Here is a 19258-nt window from a genome sequence, read left to right on the forward strand (position 1 = left end):
AGCTGGATTTAGCTCATGGGATACATCTGCCAAGCCCTGATTTGTGGAAAGAAGTAACTTCAAGATTTCTTGCGACTTTCACTGTCTCCCTTAAAATAATGGAGTATTTATTGGATCATAAATGCATTATTTCTCTGTGGTGTAAAATATATAGTTTTAATTAACTTCATTAGTATGCTACTAACAACTAAGCCCACATAATGCAATGTATCTGAAACAGATAAATCGACAGACAGACAGAGAGACAGAGAGAAAACTGACTAAACTAGGACAAGATAAATGAATACAAAACTTAGGCCCATAACTACCATGTAGCAACAAGAAAAGTTTGGCAACAGCAAAATTACCAATAAAGAAAACTTAAGGAAATCACCTTGAAAAATGCATGTTCTCCAGAAAATAATATCTGAGTTTTCAGAGTTAAAACTGCACAAATTAATCCTCTCCAGAAATATTTGAGATATTCAGTCATTAAAATCTCGCTTCTCATTAACATTGTTTGCATAACTGAAATACAAAACTGCATTAAACATATATGGAGTATAACCTAGCTATTAATAAATATGGCTAGGATTCTTTGTCTTGGGATTATTAATGCATAGTACTTGTCCAAAGATAACAGTCACTGAAAATATTTTGAGTTCCTACTGTGTGACGGGCAGCCTGCGTACTCTTAATGCTGTTGTGATTTAGATTTGGAGTATCCCTGAGTATCTGGAAAGCAATTGGGTCATGGGGACCCTACACTCATTACTAGATTCATCCACTAATGAGTTCAGCAGCTGAGTGTGCTTTCAGAAGGTTGGACTTGTTTAAAGGTGGTCACTGAGAACATAGCCCTGAAGTACATCATCTCCATCCTGAGCAACTCCCTTCACTGTCTGCTTCCTGGCTGCCATTATGTGAGCAGCATTCCCCTACAAGAGCTCTTAACCATGTTGTTTCTGCCTTGGAAGCAGCTGACCAGGCACTGCCACTGTGAGCCAAGATGAACCTCTCTACTCCTTTAAGTTGTGGGTGTTGGGAGTTGTGTCCCAGCAATAAGAAAAGTGACAAAGAAACATACCTATATTGTATATAAAAGCTAAGACTACAGTCAACAGGAGGCTTTTGGTAGCACTTAGCACAGAGTAGCAGCATTGGTGATGCTTGGAAGAATTTTGGCCCAGCCCAAGCTACCCTTCTAGAAGGTGTACTTTAGCCAGGGCCCCTGGAGATTGCTGTACAAAGTAGAGGAGAAAAGCACCTGTGCCTCATTGGTGCCATGGTCAGGTAAATGATTCCCCAGTATTGTGGAGTCCTGCTTCCAGTTCATTAGAACCTAGTTCCTTACAAGGTATATCTTGCCAATGAAGAGCATTCATTTTTTATCAAACATAAAATAATCATAGTATACTGTAGACAAGTTTCTTAAGCCTCATTTCTTGAGATGTTTGTGTTTGACAGAATAGCTGCGAGTAACACTGTGTAATAGAGTAACACGCTGAGCTTTGATGGACTACTGAAGATTGGCAAAAATCCATGATTATGCCACATTCCATCGCCTTGTTTCCCGTATTAGAATATATTTCCTGTGTTGTGGTGGGTAATCAAAATTAAACCACAGGAAGAAACTAACATATTGCTTAATTTTTGTACTCAGAAAGCTAATCCAGCCTAATACCTTCCCTCCTCTTCATCCCTGAATGTTTAGAGAATTGTTTTTATCCTCATTACACACTGACTGTTGCTATATTGCAAAGAGCTCCTTGTGATTATAAATTTCTAGTGCTAGATATCTGAACTTTTAAATATGATTATTTATGTAATTATTTGTCTCCTTTGTGTGTGTTAGTTTTTGATTCCTTATTTAGGCAAATGCTTTTATAAATTTTAATGAGACCAATTATTATTTTGTTCTCTTTTTGGAAGCATACTGCTTTTTAGTGATAAAGTGTGTCATTTATTTTTATTCTGTTTTTCATTCTGGGTAAGGAGACAGAAGGAGAAAATTGGTCACTGTTTTGTTGTTGACTAGCCTTTGCTACGAAGTTACTTAACATGTAAGAGTTCTCAAGAATGTGTGATAAAATCTATAGATAAAGGTTAGCCAAAGAACTGCAGTACTCACAGAAAAAATATGCTTTCCATCTAGCATATACTTGCTTGAAGATGGAGGTGATGCCAGGATGTGTGTAAACATACATGTGTGTCTATATGTTGTTGTTTAGACGCTCCCACAGATCTATTTATTTTGAGAATCATTTTTCTTCATTTTTCAAAGCACTCAACCAATAAGTAATGCCTTAGATATATTATTTTTACCATTTGGATTTTATTTTCATCAAATTATAGAACCACTTACTTTAAAGATCAAATAAATCTGCAAAGCTTCTTAGAATAGAATCAGTTTCCTGTCCTACTCTCACCTAATTTCCCTCTCTTTATTTCAATTACTTAACTGAGTTTTCTGGCATTTAGTTCCATAGCATGAAATATCATATTTATATTTGTACTCACTGATTTACTCTGTTCATTGGGTATTGACTTTGCAGCCCTGAAAATAAGAAAGTGTGTGTGTGTGTGTGTGTGTGTGTGTGTGTGCATGGATGTGCATGTGCACACGTTAGAGGACAAGGACCCCAGGTCTTTCTCTCTAAGCTACATCTCAACCCTTTAATTATTTTTTTTTTGTTGTTTTTTGTTACAGGGTTTTTCTAAGTCATGAAGTTGCCAGATTGAGCTGGAATTTGATATCCTGCCGGCTCAGCCTCCCAGAGTACTGGGATCTCAGGTGTGATGGATTTTTCATTGTCCTCTCCTCATCTTTCCCCCACCCTCACTATCCCACAATAATTTTAGTTAGCTCAAAATTTCAGGCATAAATTGTTGTCATTGCATTTTCTATAGGCTATATGACATAATTACAAGATTCTATATATATTTATGTAATTGAGTTTGAGTCCGTGCTATGCAGCTTCCATGACTACTTTTCATTTCCTGCACAATGTTTGGTTCTGTGTACCTTGTTTTATCATTTGATCAGCGAGGTTGGTTAATGCAAAACAGAAATAAATGGCCTCAGTTGTTGAAAGCTCCCTGTAACTTGTGCAGGCATGATGCTTGTTTTCTGGATCTGTTCTTGAAAAGGATTTTGCTGGAGAATTCTGCTGTCCTCATTGAACTCTGTACCACTTAGGGAGTTTTCCCTTCACTACCAGTCTGCTAGTTCCCTTTACCCCAGTCCCAGTGTTGGATCTCTGAATTCACGTCTTCTTTATTTTGATTGATCCTTGTGCTTCCGAGATTTTTATCTTTATGTAGCTTCCTGAGAAGATAGCACTGAGTTCCTCTGCATTATTTGAGAATTGACATGTATGCAAATGTCTTTATTCTGCCTTTACTGATTGACTGAAAGATTTCTAAACTAGATCAGCAATCAGAATGTCTTAGAATGTGGAAGGTTTTCCTTCTCTCACTGTCTTTTAACATTATTGCATTTAAGAAACCTGACTGTCTTTCTTGATCCTCCACATGGAAACTATTTGTCTTGTTCTGACTTTTTTCCTCCTGGAAATTTGTGGAACTGGCCTATCATTTCCTGTATTCTGCATCTATATGATTTTTATAATTTTCTTTTTATTCTTTTGCTTTCTCACTATTTTTTGTACACTCATTAGGTTCTTTTAATTTAGAAAACTACGCCTTATTATTCTGAGAAACGTTCTAGAGTTACCACACTGATTATATCTTTATTTTATCTCCTGAAACAAATTATGTTCTGGAAATTAGGCCATCTAGAATGATCCTTTAATTTTTGTTTTTGTGCCTTTATCCTTTGTGGAATTTTCTAACTTTTCCTTCAAATTTTCTGTCTCATTTTTTTCTTTCTTCTTGATCTTGACTTTAAAGACCGCTTTTTATACTCTGAATAATTATTTGTAAAGCATCCTGATCTCCTTTTCAATCTTTCATAATATCTATCTACTTTTCTAAAGTCTTACAGTGGCTGATCTTTGTTCTCTGTCTTTGCTTTTTCATGCTTGCTTTGTGTCTATTTTTCATGTCAGACACTGTCCACAACACCTGATGATCTTTGGTGGCCAATTTAACATGTGGAACAAGAAAAAAAGTCTTTGTGCCTGTACATGGGCAGAGCTTAGTAAGTGTGCCTCATTCTGCAGGGTGATCACGCTTGGCTGTTTAGTAGGCAACCCCAGAATTAGTATTTTCAGTCTTTTCTCCTACACTGATTATAAAGCCCTCAAAGAACTTCCACAGATCAAGGTAGTTATGACTTTTATCATTATTTACAAAATGACTACTACTAGTTTATTTTATACATATTATCATCTGTATAGTGACAACTATCCTGAGATAAGTAATATTATTATCCCTGATTTAAAAGTAAGGAAATCAGGATTGTGAACTAATCGCTGATCAGTATCATGTCATTAGTAAGGTAGGACTCAGGATTTGAACCCTGATTCATCTTCATTTAATAGGATTTAACAATGACTATTACCTTAAAATGTCACGGATACCCCACTGAAGTAAACATATGAATTCAATGAAGAAAATGGTAAAGTGGACACTATTATTGGACAAATTAAAGCCAAAACCAAACTCTTAAACATAAGGCTTGCTCAAAAGTTCAATTTTAGCCATGCATGGTGGAGCGTGCCTATAATCCTAGCCTTGTGGGAGGCTGAGATAGGAGAATAGCAAACTCAAGCTCATCCTTGGCCATTTAGTGACTTAGTGAGATTGTACCTCAAAAAAATAAAAATAAAAAATAAAAAAGGACTCAATGCAAAGACCCTGCGTTAAAACAAAAACAAACAAGCAAATAAAAACATTTCTCTTCACACATAGAGTGAAATCAGTGCATGCCTTGAAACTCAAGAGGAATTCAACAAGCCAGAGAGATAAAAACTTGAGAGAAGTTAAGAATTCTAACTGGAAATTTAGGCAAAGAGATATTGGAATAACAGTAATACCTTTTTACGTAACACCTACTACAAACACATTTCTATTATTTTAAATTCCTAATAGAACTATTTAAAAACACTGTAAGTTGCAGCCCAACATGTTAAGTGATTTTCCTAGCTCCTAACTGGTTAGGAAACTGGACTCCTCTGAATGGAGCACCGACGCATTTTCTGATCTCCAGCTTTGTCATAGGAGCAAACATGGCAACAATTCTACTGAGCAGCTGCCTCTGCTACACCCTAAAATATCTAACAAGCATCAGTGGAGGAATAGTTACTCTTAATTATATATATAATTTCATATTTCATGTCATGGCTTTATTTTCCCAATGATATTTTTAAATTCTATTCTTGGTCTATTCAATACTTAAGCAAGCATAACATTTTATTATTAACAAAGACCAAGCAAAAATGTTATTGTCTTTAATCTAAATTCACCCTGACTCTCTATGTTTAGATACACAAATCACCTAGAAGAAGAAAGGAGTTGTAAATACTTTCCCCTACCTGCACTTTATGGTACTGAGAAATGTAAGTAACTGTGCCATATAACTACACTTTTCATTAGAACCTACATTTTCAAATATAAGAAAGGAAAGATAACTTTCCTCCTTCTAAAAATATGGTAGAAGTGAGATGGATGCTTTCAGAAAAAATGACATTTGTTCTGTAAATTAAACCCAATATATAAACTAACTTAAGAATCATCCTGTTAGGGGCTGGGGATTTAGCTCAGCGGCATAAGCACCTGCCTTGCAAGCAGGCAGTCGTGAGTTCGGTCCCCGGTACCGATAAAAACGAAAAAGACAAAAAAAAAAAAAAAAAAGAATCATCCTGTTAAAAGGATGGCTGGGCAAGAGGTCACACCACTAGTTACTGCATCTAATTTGATTGCTTGAGCAGCACAAATGGGATGTTTCAACTATTAAAAAACGTAAGTCAGCCAAACTTGTACATTCATAAAAATAGTTGGCATGTCTTATAGATCCCTTTAAGTACAAATTTGGCTTGCTTGTTGTAGTGGCATGCTAGTGTAGCAATGTCCAATTTTCTGAAGTTTCCCAGATGTTTGTAAGCCTTTGAATATTGCTCAGAAGGAAATTCAAGTAAAACACCCTGGTAGGCTGAACACAAAAAAAGTCCCAATTTTCTACCTCTGTCTATCCACATCCTTTGATTTTTTAGTGTCTTCCATTCAGCACTGGAGTCTCTGTTTACTCTTCAAATCTGAGCTGGTCATGGAACTAGAAAAATAGTACTGAAGTGAAATATGAAATATAGCTGAGCCTAAGCCTCTACTGTCTCCAGGCACTGTGAAGTATAATCCATGGCTGTCCTGCTGGAGAGTTGGGAGAAACCAATGCAAAAAAGCTCCCCTGTGCCCACTAAACCCATCTGAGGCCATCTGGTGGCCACCCACCCCAGAGAGCTCAAAAGAACTGTCCCCAAACCACAGTTGACTATGGATATCTGACTGCCTCTGTCCAATACCAAGAAGCCTGACCGGCCAGTCCACATATTCATGAGCAGTAAATGATAACAACCATTTAAAACCAGAGAGTTAAATCAATTTAAAGCACAGTGTTTTTGTGGAAATGATATGAGTATATCCCTGACTATTTTATTAAATCAGAGTCTGACTATACTTACAAGAGATTTATTACAGCTTTTAATCACTTCTTTCATGTTCTTTTCTCTTTCCAAGCCAGAGTTTGCTTACACTCAACCCAAATCATTCAAGTTATACCTTTCATTATTCATTGTAGAAATACTGAAAAATTCCATTTTCACAGATTAAGATTCTGACTCTACTGTTACTCAAGAGTAACAACACAGCGTTTACGCAACATGAAAATAAATTGATGTAGCAAAGAGTGTGACTCATCAACTACACTGACCTCAAGAGCAGCTTTCATATTTATGACATCTGATATTGTTTTCTTTTCTCTATTTTTCTCTGAGTGCTTCTTCTTTTCCTTTAGTTCCTGAGACAATTCTAGAGGTAAATGCTGCCACTGTTCCTGTCATGTAGGAAAGCTGAATCTTGAAACTGGTTTATAAACTGGATGTAGTGGTACATGTCTACAATTTCAGCTACTCTGAAAGTTGAGGCAGGAAGATCATAACTTTAAGGCCAGCCTGGAAAACTTGGGAGATGTTATCTCAAATTAAATATGAAAATAAAAAATTTTAAGGATGTAATTCAGTGATAGAGTGCCCTTAGGCTCAATCCTCATTTCTACAAACCAAAACAAATAACCCCGTCTATATGTATTTCTCCATTTTTATTCCATATCAAGTGACAGGTTGAAATGAAAACATCTTTTCTCCAGTAAAGTTAAACATGCTACTACATGAGCCGCCTGAACTATTCTATAGGAAACAAAAGGCAAATATGTACCTTTTTATTGGTTTGATAGAAAGTTTATGTTTGGAAAATATATATTGTATGATTATAATGTTTCATGATAGGTAATATTTCAGATATTTCAAAATCCTGAAGGCATAGGAATATGAGTTAAATGCCTCTTTGGTTTTTTTTTTAATTTTTTTGCTTTTGTTTTTGTTTTTTTGTGCCAGAGATTGCACCCAGAGCCTTGGGCACGCTGACGATACATTCCACCACTGAGCTATACCCCAACAGTGACTTAGATGGAAATATCAAATTCTGAAAGACTACTGAGATCACCAGTATCATGTAAAAATGGGACTAGTTCATCCTAGTTTCTAGACACTAATATCAGAAACCTGAGTCTTCTTACTTGACAAAGATTTATGTTGGTCATTTCCTTAATATTCTGTGTTCTGAATTAGTGTTGCACACTAATTCAGCTGAGATTTTCATGGCTCAAGAGGAAAAAACCAAGCCAACTATTAAAGGAAAGACAACTGCTGGCTTAGGCAGGGAAAGCAGGGTAGAGAATTTGAAAGTTAGAACTCACTGGGACACACAGAAGAACCCATTCATGAAGAAATAGACTCAAGAGATTCATTGGCTTCTGTTGTATGTGCTATTTGGAGTTCATAGTTGGAATAATCTTTGAATTGGTATTTTGTTCTCTAAAAAAGGAGGGGAAAGTGCACTGTCACTTTCAATTAATGAAAAATGAAACTCGCAGTGTGAGTAGACTTGTTCCACACTTACTGGGAAGAGTATGCCCAAGTTGTTCTTTGGAAAATCTTGGATACTAACAGTAGCCAGCAGCTCTCTTGAACCCAGGACTGTAGCCACAAATAGTAACTGTGCACAATGCCAGTGAAGAATTACGCCATGAATCCATCTGTTTATACTTCTTGACAAGAGCCAGTTATTCTTCCAAAGATGGGCAGAAGTTCTAAGCACACCAAGTCCTTCTGAGTTGTCACCAGTAAAGTGTAGTCTAAGCAGTCAAGTGAGCTTGCACTTTTATCACTGAAAGCTTAGAGCAGATTGCAGATGCAATGTCTCCTCTTGATCTCTCGGAATCTTCCCCCTCCCTTTCTACCCTAATGTCTGCCTGACCTGTGGGACACTAACAGGGGTGCATTATTCTCTGTCTGCTGCCTGGCTTTAGTCACGATAAGATGCGAGAAGAGAAAAAAGGTAAAGTCAGGGTGTTTTTCCTGACAGCATCTGTAGAGGGCCAGTTCCTGTCATGCTGTCCCTATAGCTCTCTGTGGCTTAGAATTCACTTCTTATCTGCAGATCTAGGAGTGGAATTAGCTCCCTGCCATTATTCCCAGGACCTTGGTCCTGCATTGTCTCTGGTTGTCCTTCCTATGTTTGCAATCATTTCTTTATTAACTTTCTTTAATCAACTTTATTACATATATCATCTACTTCCGCGGGTACTCCCCACTCATACCTTGTTGAATAGCATTTCAGGGGCTCCACTCAAGATTATTGTATTTGCTTATTTAAAAACACCTATGATGTGTTACATTTTAATGGGCAATCCATATGCTTGGTTTTTATCTGGGCCATATGACTTAGCTTTGTGACCAGAGGCACCAGTAGGAGTTTTTGTTTTGGGTGTTTTGTTTTGTTTTGTTTTTTGGTCCAAGCACTAGATAGGATCTACAAGTATAAAAATAAGTGATACAATATATATCTTCTCATGTAGCTCATGATCCTAACAGACGAAGTATAAATATAAGCAGAGCTGTCTAATACAATGTAATAAAAAAGCTGTGCAGTATTATGTATAAATCTATTTACCTACAATGAACAGAGTGTTCTTGTTTTATAAATACACACAATGATACATATTTTATAATATCAAGTACCAAGTGATTACATAAGTTAAAACATTTGGAAGTACTTAAAATATTTAACAACAAAGTTGTGATTATTAGAATATTGCTATCATGTCATTACTATATGTTTATTTATTTATAATGTTTTAAAAATGAATTAATTATAGTGTTTGTTTCTCATTATCGTATTTAGCAACTAAGGTATTATTTTCCAGGAAGAATTTTGCCTATCATGGTCTTAAAAAACTAATAGTATATTGAATATCTTATATGTTTTTAATCACATACCAAGCAAATGCTGTTTGTGACACACTAAAAATTAAGTCACAGAAACAATGAAATCTTAGCCTTTCCCTGAAGCTATAAATAACTGCCCAGATAGAAATTTGAAGATACTGCTTTTACTGGTTTAAAAAGCAGTTAATGAAATCGTTAATTGATTTATGCAGGTGAATATCCCTAAGGATAGAATCTTTTATATTTTTAATGTGAAATTATAGCTGGCTATGTTTGACTAAAAATAAGAATTGTTTTCCTCAACACACGAAGAGATCATGCATGCTACACAAATTTTACCTCTTTTCTTACAACACTAAATTCTCTATATTTGGGAGAAACTTAACATGGGCAGTTTAGGTAATGCTGTTTATTTTGTAGCACTTTCTACTCAGGGACATGAAAAGAAAAAATCAGAGAATCCCAAATACCTGACAGCAGCAGCCAGGGCAATCAGAATCTTCTTGAAACTATTATACCACAAGTACAGGAACAAACTTCCATCTACCACATATTTATAAACAGAAAGGAAATCATAGCTTATTAGGAGTTACGACTCCTAAAGAGTTCCACCATGAGGAGAGTGTCTTCAAAAGCTGGAGAACAAGATATGGAATTCAGCCATAAGTAAAGACAGATGTACCCATGGATTTTCAATTATATCAACAGGAAGAGAACAAAATCTTTTTTCGTTATGCTAATTTGATTTAAGTATCTGGCACTGACAACCAAGTCTTGATTATTGCCTATTGCTATATAACTTGAAATGAAAATGATTAAATGAATTAGAAATTAGGATTCATCTTTTTTTTAAGAAAATGAAAGTAAAATAAACTAGAATTATTCTAATCACTATTTTCAGCGTACTATGAGATGATTTTGCAATAGTAGAAAAAGCAAGAAACAAAGAACAACAATTATAGAAAGAGTTCAAGTTTGAAGTAGACAAATGAAATGTTTAATTGAAAAGAGCTTCAAGAAAAGTGAATCACTTAATTTTCTAGGATATGAAGATAGTCATTCAACGAATATTAATTTAATGTCTATGATGAACCTGACCCTAGTATCATAACTAACTGCTTTAGTTACATTAGTGAAGAACAAAGCAGATGCAAAATTCCTCTCTCAAAGAGCTGAATTTAGAGATTCAAAAAACAATAAACACAAGCATAATAGATAAGGACCAATGTTCAGAGCCACGAAGGAAGCAAGGAGATGAACACAGTTCCTCGCATACTGTGGGAGAAAGCAGGGTTAGGAATTAATGGGACCATCAAGGTCAAGCCCCCTCTGAGAGTATCAAGGGGAAGGTGTGTGTGTGTTTGGGGGGAGGAAAATTTGTGTGAAATTTGTAGGGCAAGAGTGTGTCTAGGGGAGTGAAGACAGCACAGAGGCTGCACAGCCAAGCAGAAGAGAGAGAAAGCTCAAGAGTCTTGCAAGTTGAAGTCATAGAGGCTCCAGAGACAGCTCATATTCTCCAGGTGAATGCAAGATAAATGGGAAGATGCAGGCTTGGAATGAAGGATGCCATGGTCTGACTTATGTTAAACTCTGCTCCCTCTCGCTCTTGAACTGGGAAGAGACTGAAATGTCAAGACTGAAAGCACAAATGTAAAGAGAAAGCAGAAGACTAAAGGAGAATTAAAATCATTAAAGGTCACTGGAGAAATGACAACAGCCACATAATCGAAGTTCCAGAATGAAAAAACAGAAATTAAGGGTGCAGAACTGAAGACTGGGAGAAATAACCGCAGAAAGCATAGCAATAATATTCTTATTGCTACATTGAAATTCACATGGAAACCTACCCAGAAGTCTCACTGAGAGCCTGGTAAGTGGCAAGTGATTCATACCTGAAATAAACTCTTTAATAAAGCACCTAGAACTCTCGAGGAAAAATATCAATGCAGTGATTTCCCAAAAGTTAAGATGAGCATGATACCAGATTTTTCATCGGTAACAAAAGGGCCAAATTTAGCATATCCCCTAAAAGGCTCCTGGTGTTGAAGGCTTGGCTGCTGATGGGCTTTGAGGAATTAACTGTCTTATGAGGGCTCTTATGTTACCAGTGGATTAACCCTCTTATTAGATTGTAATTGATGGCCTTATTAGGAGGTAATAGAGGAGGGGGTCCTAATTGAGGACAATGTGTAGATAATGAGAGTGAGACCTTGGGAACTACACCCAATCCCTGGCCCCTTACCCTCTAAATCTTTCCCTCTCTCTCTACTTGCTGGCTGCCATGAGGTGGGAATGTTATTTTACCGTGACCTCACTCCCCATAACATTTTACCTCACCCAGACCCATATCAGTGGAACCAGCAGGCCACGAACTGAAGCCTCTGAAACCTTGAGCCAAAATAAATCTTTCCTCCTGTAAGTTGTGTGTGTCAGCTGTTTTGTTACAGAAGAAAAATATGTGCTAGCATAAATACTTTCTAAATTTGGAAAGAAAGCTATATTTCGTTAAAATACCATACTCAAACTATCAGCTACATAGATGTCAGGGAAAAATTAAAATATTTTCTAATATGGCGTGATTAAACTAGACTTTCTGAAAATTCTACTTAAGAATGTAATTTAGCCAAATACAGAGACAATACAATAATGTTGAGGATAGTGAAAGCAATAAAAACAGTAAAAACAGAATAAGTACATTATTGAAATTATAATCAATAAAATAACAAAAATTATAACAAACTAGCAAAAGCTAAAGTATTTCAATTACATGTCAATTCTCTCTCTCTCTCTCTCTCTCTCTCTCTCTATATATATATATATATATATATATATATAATTGTTGATGGAGGTCAAATCCAGAACCTCACACAGGCTAGGCAAGTATTCGCCTGCTTGACTACACTTCCGATTCTCCACTTACATTATTTTTTTAATTTAACATTTTATTTAGAATTGTACACTCACATTCAATTTTAAAATATAATATTCAGAGCTACTGAAATTATCCCAAACATAAAATCTGGAATAACAATGAAATATCACAATCAGGATAATGTTACTGATCCAGAAAATACAGAAGACCTATCACCTCAAGAATCCCTCCTGGTGTTGTTTTGTAGCTACAACCACTTATCTTTCCTCTGCCTAACTCTGGCAATAATTAATTTGCTCTCCATTTTTATACTTTTGTCATTTTGCACTCGGGAGGCTGAGGCAGGAGGATCATTGTAAGTTCGAGAGAAGCCTGGGCTACAAAGTAACCTCAAGTATAGTGAAACTCTGTCTCAAAAAGACAAAAAAATTTCATCATTTTAAGAATGTTATACAAGCCCTGAGAATGGAGCTTAGTGGTAGGGATTTGTCTTGCATGCATGAGGGTCTGGGTTTTATTCTCAGCACTGCAAATGGAAATAAAACTGCCATAATAAATAGAACCATATGAGATATCATCTTCTAGGACTGACTTAGTTCACTCATCATAATACTGTGGCGATCCATCCAGGTTGTACATGTATCAACAGTTTGTTTTTATTGCTCAGCATTATTCATATATATATATATATATATATATATATATATATATATATTGCTTAGCTGTTCCCCTGTTGAAGAACATCTGTTTTGTTTCTAGCTTTGTGCTATCACAAATACAGATGTGAAAAATAGTTGTGTTCTACTTTTGTGTACATAAAATTCATCATTTCTTTGGGATAAATGTTCAGGAGTTTGGTGATTGCATGTTTAACTTCTTAAGAAATCAAACTGCTTTCTGGATGGTGGTAGCATTTGATGTCATATTCGACAATATATGAATGATTCAACTGCCCTGAAAACTTGCTGACATTTAGTGCTATCAACATTTTCTCCTTTAGTGATTAGAGTAGGAGTATTGTGATACGTCAGTGGGGTTATGATGCCAAGAATCTTCCTGTATACATACATCCCAACTTTATATTGTTTTGGTAACCTTTCATGTCTTATGACCCTGTTCTATTCATATTGCTGGTCTTCTGTTGCTTTATATATATATATATATATATATATATATATATATATATGTATATATATTAGATACTATTACTTTGTGATAAATGCTTTGATGTATATGATTTTATGTGATTTTTTTCCTCAGTCCATTATTAAAGTTAGTCCTGTTTACTCTGGAATGTTGAACTGCCCTTGCAGGCCTGGAATAAATACCACTTAGCCACGTTTATACTTCTTTTACTATATTGCTGAATGTATTTACTAATATTTCATCAAGGGCTTTTTTGTCTGTATGAACACTTCTCTGCAATTTTATCTTTTCTAAAAATAACCTATTTTAATTTTAAGATAAAATTAGCTTCCTAAAAGGAACTAGAAAAGGTCCTTTCATTTTTCTGGACAACAATGTGTACAATTAGAGTTAGTTCTTTAAATATTTGCTACAATGCTGTGTAGAGACCATCTGGGTCTAGAGTTTTCTGTTTTGAAAGTTTTAAAATTACAAATCCAATTTTCTTTACAGTTAGCAATTATCAACTTCATATTGGGTGGTATATATATATATATATATATATATATAGAGAGAGAGAGAGAGAGAGAGAGAGAGAGGGAGTGTGTGTGTGTGTGTGTGTGTGTTGGAGACTTGATGCATTTTATCTAAGTTATCACATTTGGAGTTATTCATAGCAGTCTCTTACTATCCTTTTCTTGGCCTGCAGGGTGTACAGTGATATTTATTTCTTTCAAAGTATTAGTTCCTTGTGCTGCTTTCTTTTCTCTTCCTCAGTCTTGTCAGAGATATGTCAATTTTACTGATTTATCCACAGAGCTAGATTTTTATTTCATTGAGTTTTCCTATGCTTTTTCTGCTTTGAATTCTATTAACTTCTGTTTTTGTTTTTATTATTATCTTCTTTCAGTTTGATTTGGGTTTAAATTGCTCTTTATCATCTATAGTCTGGAAGTGGGGACTCAGATTATTCAATTAAAGCTTTATCCTTTTTCTAGTGCATGCATGTAGTACTAAAATTTCCCTTGGCATTGTATAAGGCATCTTTCACACTTTTGATAAATTTTTGTTTTTATTCATCATTGAGTATTTAATTTTTTTCTTTTAAGACTCTCTTTTTGAGCCATGGATATGATGTTTAATCTTCAAGTGTTAGAACATCTTTTGTTATCTTTCTGTTAATGATGTTGTATGTAGCTTGAGTCTAATGTGCTGGGAGAACATGCTCTATGTTATTTCAGTTCTTTTAAACTCATTGAATTTTCTGTTAGGGCCTAGGAGATGATTTTACATTGATTTTTTCGTCTGTGTGCTGTTAGTTACAATTGCTCTAAAATATTGATTGAGTTTTGTTGGTTGACAAGAGATGAGTCCTCACATACACTTTCTAATTTTCTGTCTGGTTTTTCTGTCAGTTGTTGAGGAGGCTATTAAAGTCTTCAGTCACAGCTATGAATTTGTCTATCATTTCAGTTTTATCAATTTCATATCATACATTTGGAAGCTCTGTTGTTTGAAGCAGACACATTTGGGATTTTTATGTCTTTATGGAGATTGGTACTGTCTAAGTGAGAATGCTTTTCAGCTTTGGAAATTTTCTTTAATCTAGAATCTATGTTATTAGGTATGTTATCCCACATCTTAGTTTCCTTTTGTTAATATTTGCATGATACATCTTTTCCCATGTTTTTATATCTAATCCATTAAAATATTTTATTTAAGGTGAGGTTTTTTGTACATAGTATATGATTAATGTGTTTTATTGCCAATATCTGTCTTTAAATCACTATATTTACACCACTTACAGTTATTTTAATTATTGATATGCTAAATTTACATTTTTACTTTATTTTTGTTCCTTCTTTATTCTCTTTTATTCATTTGTTTTGCCATTTTCTTTTTCCTGTCTTCATATCGATTTTTCTTTTACAATGTAAACTTGTATTTATTTATATTTTGACTGTATCTCTTTTGCTTGTTATTATGGCTTGTGTCTAGGTGTCCCCCAAAGCCTCTAGCAGTCATAAGTGAACCTTTTCAGAGGTAGCTGAATCTACAGTTTGTGATGCTGGGATTAAGGGCATGTGATTACTAAATCATTCCACTGATTGCTTTGGACCGCCCTAACCTTAGCAGCCTAAATACAATGTAAGATGGACAAAAAGATGCTGTTAGATCCCTTGCTTGCTTGCCGCTTCACTACCGTCTGCCTACTGTGAACCATTTCTCCTCTGTGATGTCTGTTTGCTATGCTACCCTGCGTTGGAACCAGCCAATTATGGACTGAAACTTCTATAACCTGAGCTAAATGAACCTTTCCTCTCTTAACTGGTGGGTGTTGAGTATTTTGTTCCAGCAATGAGAAAAGGAACTAAAACAGAATTTGATACCAAGAGTGGGATTGTTGCTAGGACTGTACCTGACCATGTGGTTTAGGAAACTTTGGAGCTGACTTGAGAAAAGGTGAAGAGTTTGGAAAGGTTTGGCTATGCCAGATAAAAAGCAGAGTTGGAATGCCTTAGTCTATAGCTGACCAGAGATCTGGTTAGAATGCAAAATACCGGATGATTGATAGAAAGAAATTTAGCTGGTAAAGACTAGACTTGGGAGGCTTATGCTGGGAAAAAGGACTGTTTGACTACAGTTGGATGTTGGACTCCAGATAATGTGTGCTATGCCTTGCCAGAAAGTTTGTCAGCATTTTCTTACATCCAGAGACATTGGCTGAGACTAAGGTTATGGGCAATATGCTAATTATTCTTACAGAAGAAATTTTAAGGAAGTCTAATATTGAGAGAGTGGCATGGCTACTGTTGTGAGACTTTAGCCAGATTTATGTTGAGAATTATGAGCAAGCAGACAAGCAGAGTGATTTAAAACATTGTGAGTTTGACCAGAAAGGAAGCTCCAGTTAAAACAGAGGCCTGCACATAAGTGACTGCCTTGCAAGCGCATGGTTGTGAGTTCGATCCCCGGTACCAATAAAAAAAACCAGAGGCCTACAAAACTGGAACAAAGGATAAATTGGTCACTGAAAACACTAGCAAGGAGAAACCAGATATTTTTTTAAAGATTACAGAAAAGTTAGCCTAAGGACATCAAAGAACTAGCAGCACTGTAGCCTTTGCAGTAGCAGAGCTGCTTTGAGAAGAGAGCCCTCGAGTACTATATTCCAGAATGGCAGTGGCCTACTGAATTTGTTTCTTGGGATTGGATTTACAGTGCACAGTGATCCAGGGAGCCAGTTGTGGAATGTGATGGCTTGTGTGTAGATGTCCCCCAAAAGCCTCATGCAGTCATAGCAGGGATTTTTCAGAGGTGGATGGATGTACTGTATGCGATTCTGGGGCTAAGTGTGTGTAATTACTAAATTAGTTCACTGATTGGTTTGGTACTGCCCAATTCTTAGCAGCCTAGATATAATATAAAAGGGGCAGAAAGATACTGTTAAAATCCCTTATTTTGCTACCTTCTGCCCATATGAACTCTTTCTCTTCTGTGATGTTTGTCTGCCATGCTACCCTGCCTTGAAACCAGACAGTTATGGAATGAAACCCCTGTAAGCTGTGAGCTAAATAAACCTTTCTTCCATTAACTTGTGGATTTTGGGTATCTTGTCCCAGCACAAGAAAAGAAACTAAAACAGAATTTTTAGTGTGTATTCAAGGTGTCATATCACATATGTAACAGTCTACTAGTGTAATCATTTTACCACTTTGAGTAAGGTATAGAAGCCTTTCATTTCTCTTCCACCTCTTCTATTTATCATACAACTGTTTTAAGCATTTCTTTTTCATTTGGAACCACATACGATTTATCATTATTCCTTCACTCATTATGGAAATGTGGAATTAACATAAAATGTAGTGACCTCAAGATATCCACAAAGATATGTTAGTCCAAAAATATGTATGCCGATGTTCATAACAGTATTGTTTATGATAGCAGAAGACAAGAAATATCCCAAGTTTTTATCAACTAGAAAGTGGACAAACAAAATGTGGTTTATACAAACAATAAAATAGTTGATTCAGTCATAAAAATCAATGAAGGACTGATACCTGTCAAATCACAAATAACCCTTGAATACAGAATCCTAAATGACGGAAGCCAGATACAATGTTGTGTTACTCCATGTATACAGGATGTTCAGAATTGGCAAATTTTTGGAATTAGAAAACACACTGGTGACTGCCAGAGGTGAGAGGAGGAAAAAGTGGACAGTGACTGTAATTATGTATGTTTTTTTTTTTTTTTTTTTTGCCTTTTTCGTTTTTATAGGTACTAGGGATCGAACTCACAACGACCTGCTTGCAAGGCAGGTGCTTATGCCGCTGAGCTAAATCACCAGCCCCTGTATGGTTTCTTTTTGAGCTGATTACATTATTCTGGAAATAAATAATGTTGATAATTGTATGTGACCATATTTTTAAAACACAATCTTGTACACTTTTAATGGGGAAATATTATGATATGAGAATTGCATCTCAGCACTTTGGAGGAAGCATACACGATCCTCAGGGCAAATAACTCAAGAAAATCCTCACTTGCCAGGATTCTCCTCACTGCTGCCTCCCTAATCTTCCTGTCCAGTTTGGTGAGGTCACTTACTGGCTTGTGGTGCTTCACTGGCCTGAAGTTTATTGTGGTAAAAAGTATATGGAAGCTGTGGTACTGCACTACTTCATGGTCCCAGCTACTTTGGAAGCTGCAGCAGAAGGATCATGGGTTCAAGGTCAAGCTGGTCAATTTAGTGAGACTGTGTCTCACAAGACCTTTGAGTTGGATTCCTAGTACTGTTGTGTTTAAAGGGGGTAAGAGTAGGAGTGGCCAATAGTAGAGCACCTTCTTAGTGTGAGAGAGACCTCAGGTTCAAGTTTCATTATTAAAAAATACATAAATAATAATATATCACAACTCTTGCCAGTAATAGAATTCTGTTTTTGTCCCTAAGTCAACTCAAAGTGTCTGAGACCCATTACCAAATTCTTTACTGAAACCACTGGGTTTGTGCTACCTGAGATCTATATAGTTGCTGATTCATAATTTACTAAATTTGACTTCTGACTACTGGTTTGTACAATATAATGTATTCTCTCTCTGTGACTGAGCTCTACACTTGAATAACACCGGCTCATCTGGTTTTGTAACTTTCCTATCTTTACCTTTAATTTCTGTTTACCCAGAGATCACTATCCGCTGCCTAGCTCAGTGGTCTCCAGATTTCTTGAGCCTACATATCATCAGTAAAAATTATCTTTCATGTAGCATCACAGCATAGACTTATTTGTAAATCATTCATATGCCCTAATATAGTTTTAGGTTGCTTAGATTTCACATCATTCATTGTATCAAAATCCACCAAGAGCAATGGAGATGTATGCACCACAGTGGCAGAACATTTGCCTACTGTGAACAAGACCTCTATTATTGCCAAAATAACCCATTATAAAACTTAAAAATTTATCCAAGTGTGGTGGTGCACTCCTGTAATGCCAGCATTCTGGAGGCTGAGGCAGGAGACTCGTTGCAAGTTCAAGACCAGCCAGGGCTACAAAGTGAGCCAAAGGCCAGCCTGAACTACATGAGACCCTGTCTCAAGAAAACCCCAAAAATCTTAGAAATTTAAAACAGGCATTATCTTATGTTGATGTTCTTTAAGGGTCCGAAATTTGGGTAAGGGATGGTTTACCTTTGTTCCATAACACCTGAAGCTTCACTGGGAAGTCTCACATAGCTGGGAATGACTCAGAATGCAAATATTTGGACTCAGTTAAAGGCTTCCTTCCTCAGGCTGTCCTGGGTCTTTTGATCCAGG

At 36.0% G+C, this 19258-nt stretch overlaps 1 protein-coding gene across 1 annotated transcript in view; it reads left to right on the forward strand.

Moving 5' to 3' along the window:
• The first annotated feature begins 2689 nt into the window (after positions 1–2689).
• The window catches only part of LOC134476057 (uncharacterized), a 33545-nt gene continuing 16976 nt past the window's right edge, over positions 2690–19258 (forward strand). Inside the window, exon 1 of the mRNA XM_063248716.1 lies at positions 2690–2773. The gene's annotated coding sequence lies outside the window, so the exon portion shown is untranslated. The remainder of the gene's footprint in view (positions 2774–19258) is intronic.

The sequence above is a fragment of the Cavia porcellus genome, unplaced genomic scaffold (genome assembly GCF_034190915.1).
Source record: "Cavia porcellus strain 051 isolate PalLab524CR breed Dunkin Hartley unplaced genomic scaffold, mCavPor4.1 scaffold_5, whole genome shotgun sequence".
Taxonomy (NCBI): domain Eukaryota; kingdom Metazoa; phylum Chordata; class Mammalia; order Rodentia; family Caviidae; genus Cavia; species Cavia porcellus.